This window comes from Xyrauchen texanus, chromosome 35, assembly GCF_025860055.1.
Source record: "Xyrauchen texanus isolate HMW12.3.18 chromosome 35, RBS_HiC_50CHRs, whole genome shotgun sequence".
NCBI lineage: Eukaryota > Metazoa > Chordata > Actinopteri > Cypriniformes > Catostomidae > Xyrauchen > Xyrauchen texanus.
Window position 1 is genome coordinate 35,174,991 of NC_068310.1, and position 13,757 is coordinate 35,188,747.

The window sequence follows — 13,757 nt, forward strand, 5'->3', positions numbered from 1 at the left end:
CTAGTATTTCCGTCTGAACACAGCCTTTATGCTCAGAGAACCAAAAATGTGTCATTAACAACTTAAAAGCACCAAAAGAATGACCACTAGATGGTCCAAATATGGTTCTGGCCCACCACAGCAAAAGTAACACAGCCAAGAGTTTAATGTGTTTAGAGTCGAGCGCAGCTGACCATATGAACACATGATATACACAAAGCCAGTTCGTAAACACAGACACAACTTGATCCCTTTCTTTTCCATTTTGGTACAGAAGTCGAGTGTAGACCACACACAGTTAATATGTCTGCTTTGTGACAGGCATTCAGGCATCTCTTCAATACACACACACACACACACACACACACACACACACAAAGCAAAGATATACTACCAAAAAGAAAACCAGAAATAATATATATATATACTTTGACAGATTTACAGCGCTTTTATCAGATGTCCCTCACTTCTAGGGACAGTTTTGCCACAAATTAAACTCAAGTAAAACATCACAATTTGAGAAAACATCACAAGAGAGACAGACAGAAGGAATCAGACAGACACGGACATACTGTTTATCCATTTCTAGCTCAGTTTGGTGTGATTTTGACTTGAGACTTGAGAGCATTTACAATTTTCCTTGAGATATTTGTATGAAAGTCTGTCTTGTCATTCCACTCGATAAGATCAACCGAAGAATCATTTTCGGATCTGAGGCCTACATAAGTTGAAATTGTTTTTTGAGAGGCCAATAAAAAGAAGGAAATAATGTTCACACTTTATAATGAATTTCATTTAAATGAACATTATTACATTATATAATGCAGAACTGCTCATTAGTTAATGTGCGGATGTTGACTTGGAATGTTGATGTCAAATTGGGATTATGGATTCATATACAGTCATATACTGTATGCATGTTCATAAATCAATTATATATTAAGCATCATATAACAATAATAGTAATAATAATTATTTACATTTAAATAGCACTTTTCAAGGCACTCAAAGCACTTTACATAGTATAGGGGGAATCTCCTCAACGACCACCCGTGTGTAGCATCCACCTGGATGTTGCGACGGAAGCCATAGTGCACCACTATACTCTAATGAGCCTGTTCTTACGAATCTACAGCACAACTAATGTAGTCCGGTTCCCGAACAAATGATTCTGATGAGCCGGTTCTTACGAATATAGAGTGTGAAACATACAGCGCAATCAGTGTAGTCTGATTCCCGAACAAATGACTCTAATGAGCCTGTTTTTACGAATCTACAGCACAACTAATTTAGTCTGATTCCCGAACAAATTACTCTAAAGAGCCGGTTCTTTTGAATCTACAGCGCAACCAGTGTAGTCTGATTCCCGAACTATTTACTCTAAAGAGCCGTTTTTTACGGATATACAGTGCAAAACATACAGTGCAACCAGTGTAATCTGATTCCCAAACAAATTACTCTAACGAGCCGCTTTTTAATCTACAGCACAACCAATGTAGTCTGATTCCCAAACAAATTAGTCTAATGAGCCGGTTCTTATGAATATACAGTGCAACCAGTGTAGTCTGATTACCGAACAAATGACTCTAAAGAGCCAGTTCTTACGAATATACCAGTAGTCTGATTCCCAAACAAATTATTCTAATGTGCACGTTCTTACAAATATACAGCGCAGCTAATGTAGTCCGGTTCCCGAACAAATGATTCTAATGAGCCGGATCTTACGAATATACAGTGCAAAACATACAGTGCAACAAGTGTAGTCTGATTCCCGAACAAATTACTCTAATGAGCCGGTTCTTACGAATATACAGTGCAACTAATGTAGTCCGGTTCCCGAACAAATGATTCTAATGAGTCAGTTATTACGAATATACAGTGCAAAACATACAGTGCAACAAGTGTAGACTAATTCCCAAATAAATTACTCTATTGAGCCAGTTCTTCTGAATCAACACAACAGAGCGAAATATACAGTGCAACCAGTGTAGTCTGATTCCTGAACAAATGACTCTTATGAGCTGGTTCTTCTGAATCTATAATGCAAGACATACAGGGTAAGTGTAGTCTAATTTCCCAAATAAATGACTTTTATGATTGGTTCCCTTTTGTCACTTTAATCAGCTCCACGCTTGTCTTTGGCACACATGATCAAATTACACAGTACTTACACGATAATTAAACGTTAACTACACTGTAATAACATCCTCTAGTTTTCTGTTACTGAAAGCGGTGATAGGCACCAGTGATATCTGCTGAGACAGAGGCGTCAGTTCACATCTCACTGCGGACATAGACGTGAATTTCAGAGCCACACTTGAGGTTCTCTGGGTAACAAAACTGTACGCCAGTCCCTATAAAATAGCCACGATGGTTGCCAAAGTAAGAACATATCGCTATGGTTAAAGAACGATAAAGAAACGCAAATGTAAGAGTTCAAGGGCTTCTCCTAAATAAGCAGTTTTCCTTAAATGGCTTAAAATGACATGCTTTAACAGTTTGATGACAAGTATACTGGGTTAGTCTAAATTCAATGAACAACAACAACAACAACAACAACAACATCAAGACTTTATAAGATGCAATAAATCTTAATATATACTTAGCAGATCTTCATCATTTAGCAAACTTTTACAACAGAAAAGCAAACCTAACTAGCGTTTTGACTATAGATGGATACATAAAAATGTGATAATCATCTTTAAATATAAAAGATTGTCACACATTTACTGCACAAAGGAGCCAAAATGCTTCAATATACTGTAGTGTGTATATAATAAATAATGTCTAATGTAAACAGATCCAGATGGCGCTAGCATCAACATTTGGCTCAATGTCTGCTCCAGGGGTGAAAACGTGTGTGCTAGCAGGCAGAGCTAATATTTACCTCAGTGAGGATAAGCTATGTGTCAAATGCTCTCAAACACACATATATATTTTCTTAAGGCTGTTTAGGAATAAAGCCATAAATGGATATGATTCTTCCGCCGTTTTCCACCACACAAGCACCGCCGTGAGTCAACTTTTAACTCACAGCAGGAAACAAAGATCTGCAAACGCAGTTTGACCCAGTAACCCACTTTTTACATTTACATTTATACATTTGGCTGACGCTTTTATCCAAAGCTACTTACAGTGCACTTATTACAGGGACAATCCCCCCGGAGCAACCTGGAGTTAAGTGCCTTGCTCAAGGACACAATGATGGTGGCTGTGGGGGTCGAACCAGCAACCTTCTGTTTAACAGTTATGTGCTTTAGCCCACTATGCCACCACCACGTACTGCATTCAACTAAAAGACATTAGACCGTTCCTAGCAATCCCAAAACTCAATAAACAAATGGAATAAAGGTTCTTCAGTTGTTCTTAGGTTCATTGAAGTACCCTCATCTTATGAAGTACCATTTTGTCGCAGAGTCCTCGACAATACCGTCCACCCAGGGGAGCACCGCTACCATCTGCTGGGTGACGGAGTAGCCCGACCACCCGGACGCGGAGAACGGCCGCCGTCCGCGGGGGGAGTGGGGACTGGATTCACCGACCTCCTGGAGTGATTGAGCCGCTGCCAGGGGCGGAGGAGTGCCCTGCCATCCCCCAGAAACGCGGAGGGGTCGAGGTTAGACCGCCGTCCGAGGGGAGGATGGAAGTAACTCCCCGATCGCCTGGCGCGGTAGGTCTGCTGCCAGGGGCGGAGGAATGTCCTCAGGTGCCGCCAGAAAAGCGGAGGGGCATTCTGTCCGCTAGGGGTCGTAGATTTGACTCCGGTTCACCCGGAGAGGAGTGGCTGTCGTCCGCCGGAGAGTGTGGAAGAGTGTTTGAGGACCACGCGACAGTACATCAGAGAAGCGGTGAGTGAGCTTCTTCTCCCTCTCCTCTCTCTCTCTCTGTCGCACCATGTTGGCCTTTTCCCTCGCCTATTTTTTGTTGTTGTTTTCCCCTCCTGTCTCCTCCCAGGTCGAGTAAGGCGGGGACGACCTGACGGGGCGCAAAGCACGCTCCTCCCCAGGGAAAGGGGGGGTGTAGGTCATGCCGGTGGCACCCTGGCCTGAGGTAACGCCACTGAGCGTGGAGCGGAGGGGGGTGGGGCCGGGCTGGAATGTCGCACGCCCGGTCCCCAATCGGCCTGATGGGGTGCGCAAGGGATAAAGGCGGCCGGTGACGATGGTTCGAGAGAGAGAGAATTACGGGCATGTGTGTTTATGTTTGTGTGTTTTGGTTTTGAGTTTAATTAAATATTATTTATATTGACAAGCCGGTTCTCGCCTCCTCCTTGCCCATCTTAACCCCCTTACAATCAGTGTATAGGTTTCAAGGTTGTTTAAAGCGCCAGTACAGATGGTTTTCTAAAGAACTAGATTATAAAACGTTCTTTTAAGAACTTAAGAAAGTTATTCTATGACATAAGGCTGCAAAAAGCCTTTTTGGTTGTAATTGGAACCTTTGAATAACCATTTCACTAGAACAAACTCAAAGTCATCCAAACTAAAAAACTATTATTTAATTGGATTTTATGCGTGCATGGGTTGTATTGGTTTTAGGATACAGGGCATTTATATGAGTGAAATGGGACATTCAGCAAGAAAAAATGTAGGGCAGAACTTGAAAGCATAAATGCAATGAGAGCGTTACAGTAGTCCAGTCTAGTTATGACAAGTGACTGAGCAAGACGTTGTGTGGCATGTTCAGAGATGAAGGGTCTTACCTTCCTGATATTGTAGAGTGTAAATCTACATGACCTTGCAGTTTTTGAGGTGTGGTCTGTGAAATGTAGTTTTGTTGTCAATTGTTACCCCTAGATTTCTGACCATTTTGGAGGGCGTTACTATAGTTGAACCCAGCTGCACGGTGATGTTGCGTTCAACAGCAGGGTTGGCTGGAAAGACGAGGAGTTCGGTCTTGGCTGGGTTGAGTTGCAGGTGGTGTTCCTTCATACAGGCCGAGATGTCTACCAGGCAGGCAGAGATTCGAGCGGTCACTGTGGTGTCGTTGGGCAGCGAACAACATCTTGTGAGTCCATACGAAATAGCCAACTCATAAATACTGTATGACTTTTCATGAGATCGGGTTGGTATCCACTCACAAAGACCTGTTCAGGTGAAGCACTTAGGTACACCTTACACTCACTCAGCGGGACTGTTTGCACCGTGTGTGTTTACCCTCTTAAAGAGGCGTCCCTTTGGAACAGATATATTGCCTTTTCACATTTACTCAAACATCCTACAATTACCACAACATTTCCCTATACAAACAACCTGACAGACCACCTCTCAGGTGTGTGTGTGTGTGTGTGTGTGTGTGTGTGTGTGTGAACTGAAGTTGCTCTTTCAGAAATAGGGTGTAATGTGAATCACACACAAACATAACAAAGTCACATTTCACCCCAAAATTAAAAAAATTAAAGATGAATTAAAACATTCTGCATTGTGACATTATTTAAATGTCAATTAACCAAATGTTTTCAGCAAATTCTCATTACTGGAATGTATATGGACGTTTTACAAGATTTTACTTTGTAATTGCTATAATTGCTCAATGGTGAGTTCAACAGTTACTGTAATATGATTTATATACAGCATATTATATTTAAATCTGCATACATTAAAAGCAGTACAACAAATACTACTCTAATGTAAGGCTGGAAATCACAACCATTTGCAACCAAACCAAAGTGACTAAAGTTAATATTTGGCAACTGGCTGGTATATGTTTAGATTTCACTCACCAGTAACTGTGTAGTTTAGTCGTGAAGTGTTCAGCAGCGAGATACTTTCACTATGTGTTGAAAGTAAAAGTTGTTCCGTGTAATGCGTGTCCAAGACGGGAACCATAAGACCCATTTGTCATTGAATAATGTCTCTTTTAACACCCTTTCAGTTCTTTACAGTCAGTTGTTGACCAAAAACAACCACAAAAAAACACCCAATTTAATTTGAATTATGCATTGCACAGATGAGGTCCCCTCTGGTAAACATGCGCTCATTTAAAGGCGCTATTTACAGAAATGCATTTTTTTTTGTTAAAGAGACAATACCGGTTTTAGCATGTGTTCAACAAATCAATGTAAATACTTCTAATACTTGTAGTAAAATTATGCAATTTCACACAAAATATGTATGATAATATATTAAATATAATATCTTATTTATTGATTGAATACATTTATTTATTCATTTAAAAAAAAAATCACAAATTATGAAAAAGTAATAAAAAAATAATTAGTAAAATGTATATTTTCCTATGTAAGCAAAAAGGACATTTGATCTGAAATAAACCCATATGAATCGATATTGAAGCGAATCAAATCGCGAGCTTGTGAATCGGAATCAAATCGCGAGCTTGTGAATCGGAACCAAATCGCGAGCTTGTGAATCGGAACCAAATCGCGAGCTTGTGAATCGGAACCAAATCGCGAGCTTGTGAATCGGAACCAAATCGCGAGCTTGTGAATCGGAATCAAATCGCAAGCTTATGAATCGGAATCAAATCGCAAGCTTATGAATCGGAATCAAATCGCGAGCTTGTGAATCGGAACCAAATCGCGAGCTTGTGAATCGGAATCAAATCGCGAGCTTGTGAATCGGAATCAAATCGCGAGCTTGTGAATCGGAACCAAATCGAGAGCTTGTGAATCGGAATCAAATGGAGAGCTTGTGAATCGGAATCAAATCGAGAGCTTGTGAATCGGAACCAAATCGCGAGCTTGTGAATCGGAATCAAATGGAGAGCTTGTGAATCGGAACCAAATCGCGAGCTTGTGAATCGGAATCAAATCGCGAGCTTGTGAATCGGAATCAAATCGCGAGCTTGTGAATCGGAATCAAATCGAGAGTTTGTGAATCGGAATCAAATCGAGAGCTTGTGAATCGGAATCAAATCCAAAAATCTGTATCAATACCCAGACCTACCCTGATGCATAAAACATTTACTATTTAAAAATCTGGGATACATATGGAATTACGGGGGAGGAATTTAGGAGGAAATCACTTCCCACACACCGGCTGCCATACACAAACATTTTCTGAGATTGTTGTAATCAGACAAAAAAGCCTGCTGTTAAAATACATAGGTATACCTTTTAGATTATCGCAGCCCATTCAGCCCGTTTCGCGGCCCGCTTGGTTCTCCCAATGGCCAGTCTGCCCCTGAATGGCCCCAAAGAGCATCGCCCACTGGGAAAATTCCATATATGCCCCATAGACATTTTTAGGCACATACAGGTTTGATTTAGAGTCGCGCATTTAATAAAAGATCGATCTTGGGATTAAATAATGGATATTGAGATCCTTCAAATGATCATCGTGATGTATCGGAAATTTTTTTCACACAGTCCAAATTTTAAGCGACATAGAAATTAAGCATAGAAATAATTGTGGAATATTATGTGCACACACCTGAATTACATCACACGCATGCAGACATGCACACTCACAATGAGAAGGAACAACAGGGGGTCGAGGATGGAGTTGACAGTTTATGAGTCAGGATTAACTTCTCTCTCTCATGGTTGACCTCTCACTAAGGACAGGGAGTAATTAAGGAAGATTCAATCGCATGGTGTCAGTCTGAATCGCCATCATAAAAAGACTGCATCGCAAGATTCAAACTAAATGTTATAATCAGAACAAAATCACGTTAAGTTTCAGGAGAACGCGGCCGTTCCGTATGAACTCAGAGTTGTAGCTCTGTCGGGTTACGTGGGCAAAACGATTCATCATTTTTGATTCTCCACTTGTGCGGAACATGCAAATACTTTAATCTGCATGCTGAGATGGCAAAAGTTTGGATCTTCCTCACTACTGCGTCAAGTTGAGCACAACACAAATCTGACTTGACAGACTATTGGGAAACACACACACACACACACACACACGGAAGAGGAAGATAAAAGGATAAGCCAGAGGAAGCCTGTTGGCAAGACAAGTTCTCTCTCTCCCTCTTTCCATCATGAGATTGTGGCCAAATTGACAATCAGATTTGTATTTGGTAAGAGAATGATTCACACACAAGCATTTATTTTCTAGACACAGACTTTAACACTGTCAAAACACACTTAGGCCCTGATTCCACCAAAGTATTACGATGTGTTTTGGGCGATTGGATCGCAAGTGGACAAGCGAGACGTCACCATTTACACCTGGTCGTAATGTGCCTCTCTTTTGAATACTTTTGTTTGGATTTCAAAAGGAAGGTCTTTGATTTCATGATGACACTGTACATTAATCACTAAGTCAGTTGTGACAGGGCGGAGGGCGGGGCCGGGTCGTGATTATACACACCCGGTTCCTTATACAGCTAATTGAGCCTCGGAGAGGGATAAAGGCTGATTGCGGACAGTGGTGCTGAAATCCGGGAAGGAGGAGGGATACGCCGTAGTAGAGTTCTCGACACTGCCTGATCTCAAAATGTTTTGGAACCCCTTAGCAACTCTCTTAGCTTCCCACTACTTAGTAGGTCCTCGTGGTGGTGCGGTTACTCACCTCAATTCGGGTGGCAGAGGAAAAGTCTCAGCTGCCTCCGCTTCTGAGACAGTCAATCCGTGCATCTTATCATATGGCTCATTGTGCATGACACCACGGAGACTCCCAGCATGTGGAGGCTCATGCTACTCTCCGCGATCCACACAAAACTTACCACACGCCCCATTGAGAGCTAGAATCACTAATTGCGACCATGAGGAGGTTACCCCATGTGACTCTACCCTGCCTAGCAACTGGGCCAATTTGGTTGCTTAGGAGACATGGCTGGAGTCACTCAGCATGCCCTGGATTCGAACATGTGACTCCAGGGGTGGTAGTCAGAATCAATACTTGCCGAGCTACCCAGGCCCCTAGTACAAAATGCATCTTAAGACCAGGTGTAAATGGGGCCATTGAAAGAATATATATATATATTAGGGTTGGGCGATGTCCCCTAAATTGGCAGTTGACGATGTTGACAGTAAAACATCGCGATGGACGATGATATCGTCGGTGGGGTGGGGTGGGGTGGGGCGGGGCAGGGGAACGAACGACAAAAGGACGACAAAAGGTTTCCGTTCATGGCAAGATTAGCACGGAAATATCTGTGCATATGTGCTACCAGTACTCCATCAGAGCGGGTCTTCAGCACAGCGGGTAGTGTAGTTACTCCAATCCGCAGCTTATTAAAACCAGATAAAGTGAATATGTTGGTATTTCTGGCCAGAAACATCGAAATTTAAACATGGTCTATGGTGAAAGATATTAGACATCTTTACGCATTTTTCGCCATCCGTTGCGGAGCTATTCGATTTTGCATATTATTTTTTAAACGTTCATTTGTGTAGTTCATATGACCACTTTACAATATTTCAATAACATAATTTATTTTGTAGCCTGTGCTGAAGTTAATTGTGCTGCTAATTATAAGTGAAATGTTAATGCCGAAGTTTCGGTCTGAGTGTTGTTCCCGTTTTCTTGTTCTTTATTTGTTGTTCTTCTATGTTTTAATAAATGTGTGTTATTCATATTCACCTTGTTTCTTTCATTTGATTTGACATTATGGATTTATGGCCAAGGAAATTTTTCTTTAAAAGTATTAACCAGACAAAAGTTATTTGACGTTCTCTGGTCTGGGTTTATCTTAGACTGCCGCTTCAGTGTATACAAGAGCTATGTGACAATGAGCAAGATTTTCTGAGACACTACAACTACTAATAATTAATTCATAAAGCCTATTTTCTTGTAGCCTACAACATAAAATATTTTAATCTAAATGTACAGTGTAAGACATGTAAAAAAAAGACAAGAACCTAACAATGTCAAGATCAATATTTGTGTAGCCTGCCTGACACGGTATTTTCACAGACTAACACGTCACGTCTCTGGCATATACTACAGTATTTAAAATAGCATATATGCATTAGTTATATTCTCAATTTAATTTACAGAGCAATCCCTGCAAAGTTTTTAGGTTAACTATAGAAGAGACTAGGATTAGTGAGTCACACTAGCAAGACTCGCAAAAGGGGGCGTGGCATCATGATGGTGGCTCTACATCGTGATGTTGGTCAGCCATCACGATGGACGATGATATCGTCCATCGGCACAACCCTAATATACATATATATATATAGATTTTATATATAGATTTGTTTTTTACAATTAGTGCATTAGTAGGATTGGGTCAAGTGTTCAGGAATAGATGCGTCTTTAGATAAGCACATAGAAATTCAAACACTTAAAAAAACTGTAATTACCAATGATCATACTAGTTATTAAATTAAGAGAGCCCAATAGCACACACACTCACACACACACACACACTTACAAGAGGAGCAAAACATTCCTAATCCAAGTGTGTGTGTGTGTGTGTGTGTGTCCCTTTCCTCCCCTGCATGTCCAAAAGAATTCCTCCTCCTCTCTAAGTAACACACACACAGATAAATCAGTGTCTTTAACACTGTAAGCTGGAAAAATTGACTCAACACAAGTTCACCTCTCATAACACGTCTACACTTCTCTTTTCTCGAACAAACATAGTAACACACAGTATACAAAAAATGCAAAGCACACATACACAGACACATGCTTTATATCTAAATGTTGCACAGCTAGTAACTTTTTCTCGTTGTTCACTCTCCCCCTGAAGTACACATGGCCGACCGTTGAACCTCAAAATTAATTATTTCACTCAATAACGCACAATGCATCGGCACAGAGTCAGCTGACAAAGTAGTTTTTGTGATTCATTCAAAATACAAAACGAATTCTGTGTTCCAATCCATTCAGAACTTCCTACTTGGAAAAGCACAATGGAACACTTTTGAATTTGAACGGCTAATTTAGAAACTCTACAGCTCTGTCATGACGGTACAAAGAGTGCATTATGCAGTTTTTGGTAAACAATCACTCAAAAAGCAAATAAAATGCATCAATAAGTCAAAGTTCCAACATGAAAAAACATGACAAAAAAAGAAAAACTGTTTAGCAAATGTGTATACAGGTGTGTAAAACCATGATGGCATGGGAAGTCGATATGTTTTTTTTAAAGTTCCGGTACTCTAGGATTGGCAACAGAATGCCGACTCACTGACATGCCATATATCCCTTCGGACATATTTGCAACGGCTCCACAACAGTTACTTTCCCTTGTGGCACGACTTATAGCACGTTGCATCAGTTGCAAAGAAGACCAGTTTGATTCCCATTCAAACAAGGGGGTAATCACGTTTGTATAAACAATCATGAGCGTGATAAGGAGGTTGGATTTTTATCCCTATAATTGCATTTTGTGTCTACTAAATGTTCAATTTGCGTTTTGGTTGGGGGATAGATTAAATCAAATCAGCATTTCTTTTCACTGAAAACAATTCTCTTTACAACAAAAGAGATACTCTTACCGCTTTAGCCTCTGGGGGCATTGTTTTAAAATTTGGTCAACGTATACCGATTTCGGCTGAAGAAAAATCGGTACACGCATGCCGATTTTTATGTGAGATCAGGCTGTGTAAAACACAGTAAGGGCCCGTTGAGACGGAACGTGTTTTTGCATTAAGTACTTTTAAAATTTGGAATTATTTTTTAAGCCCGACGTGGTGTCTACAAAGGGCAGTGATCCTGGGAGACGCTGAGAAAAAACAGTGAGATGCAGCACAATAATCAAAGTCATCCGTCTGGAGCATGTTACACCTGGGAAACAAATGCAAACGGCGTAATTGTGTTCCTCTGAAAATCACCGTCCAACATTGCACAACAAAACACATTTATGGTGGGAAGCAAGAGATAGCAAGTAAGGCCACGCTCACAATAATACGTTTTCCATTAAAAGCACATTGATTTCTACGTTTACGCCTCTCATCCACACAGGAAGAGCATTTTCCTCCAACAAAAATCATTTCTTAAGAAAACATCTGGACAAAATGAAACGTCCCATGTCTGCAGCGGTTCTGTGGAATAGATTTTGTCCTAAAACATGTTTTGAATGTTCTAGTCGAACACAAGTGTTGAAGAGGAGCCCTAGAATGTTCCATATTTCAGGAACATATGCTACATATTTAACTTCAGTCGCGCTACAAAACCAAATCAGACCGCAATGATAGGGAAATAACGTGAAACTAATTTTAGAAGAATCCATGAGAATCTGACTTTACGCATTTAAGTTAACGTTTAAAAAATGGTAAATCACTCAAGTAAGCACTTTATAATCTGAGCAATTGAGCACAGTGGCATACATTTAAGACCCATTTCAGTGGCTTGGAAATGTTTCAGGAAAATGTAAGATCTGTGAAGCAATAACTTGAGAGAGACAGAGAGAGAGAGAGAGAGAGAGAGAGAGAGAGAGAGAGAGAGACAGAGAGAGAGAGAGAGAGAGAGAGAGACTTCCATGCATAAAGCGAAAGTTGAAAAGTTTACAGGCTCTTTCTGAAATACATTCCTGATCAAAGACATTTTTTGTTCAAAGCTGGAGGGAGACACTACATGTCTGAGTGTGTGTTTGTGTGTGGTTGAGAGAACAGTAAATCTGTTAACTTAATTACTGACAAAATCTTCTGTTCTACAATGCAGCTCACATCTCTTGATACAAACTGAGACACACACACACACACACAAAAGCATAAGACTAGAAAATTTCTGGTCTGAGCTAGACCCGTGTCTAAGGGTGGGATTACATCACATGCTGACTGTTTAATGATAGGTCAAACTGAGTGATTGACAGCTCCTCAACCATCAATCAAGTGGGAGGAGCACGCTGTGGGTTAAATGAGGTCACAGGTAATGCTGTAGGTCTGTATTATGAGCTCATTTCTTCCACAAGCGGAAGGTCACTGTCCACCATTTGACCTGAATAGGACAGTAATGCAGGACAGGGTTCAAAGGGCAAATGGGTTACAACACAGGTATTCTGACCAGGTGCTGAATATGTTCTCTCTTGCCCCAATGCTCAGTTAAAAGTCAAACTTTCAAAATCAAAAGACTTTAAATACAGTTTTTTTGTTATTCATTAATTATATTAACAGGATAAATACTTCAGTGTAAAGTTGATTAAAAAATGGTATTTGGTATGCCCACTTTGAAGGAAATCTGACCTTTTGTACAAAGTTAACATGATCAATGACACAAATTTATATATTTGATTAGAGCCAGAAATATTGCAGAATCATCATTTGTTTTACATTTTATTTATTAGATTTTTTTTATCCTAAAACTTTGCTTATTTACAGGTTTAAACAGCCTGATCTCATGATATTTGTAAGACAATTGCAACATTTTTGCTTCATTACATGTTTGGCTGCAGTTTCTAAGTGAAATGGCCAGCAGGGGGTGCCAAAACCGAGCAAAATGAGGTTGTAATCAGACAAGGTTTTTAACGTGATTTTTAGATGTTGGTTTTAATGAGCAAAACAACCCTCCATAACCTACACTTTACCCTAAACCTAACCAATAATATCAATCCTTACCCTTCACCAACACCTAACCGATTAAAATGCAAATTCAAAACGAAAAGCACATTTTCCGAAGCAACCAGGTCATTTTGTGTCGCTTCTATGCCGCTTTTACTTTCATGCGTCTTTGGCTGGATTTGATCCACAGTCGACGAGTCCTAAGTCCAACGCTCTATCAGGTGAGCTACCAAGCAAACAAACCATGTTGGAATATGTAAGTGAGTCTGTAATACAAGTATTAAAATGTATAGTTTTTCAAATCATGCGTTAAAGTACTAGTCTTTTGATATCATAACATAGTATATACTAAGTGTTTATAAAGTCATAATCAGCAATTGTACTCGTAGTGCCTCTAGTGTGCGAAATGTAGAAAGCG

At 40.3% G+C, this 13,757-nt stretch overlaps 1 protein-coding gene across 2 annotated transcripts in view; it reads right to left on the reverse strand.

Moving 5' to 3' along the window:
• Positions 1-13,757, reverse strand: part of LOC127629047 (collagen alpha-1(XI) chain-like) — a 125,739-nt gene that overhangs the window by 89,412 nt on the left and 22,570 nt on the right. The window lies entirely within an intron of this gene.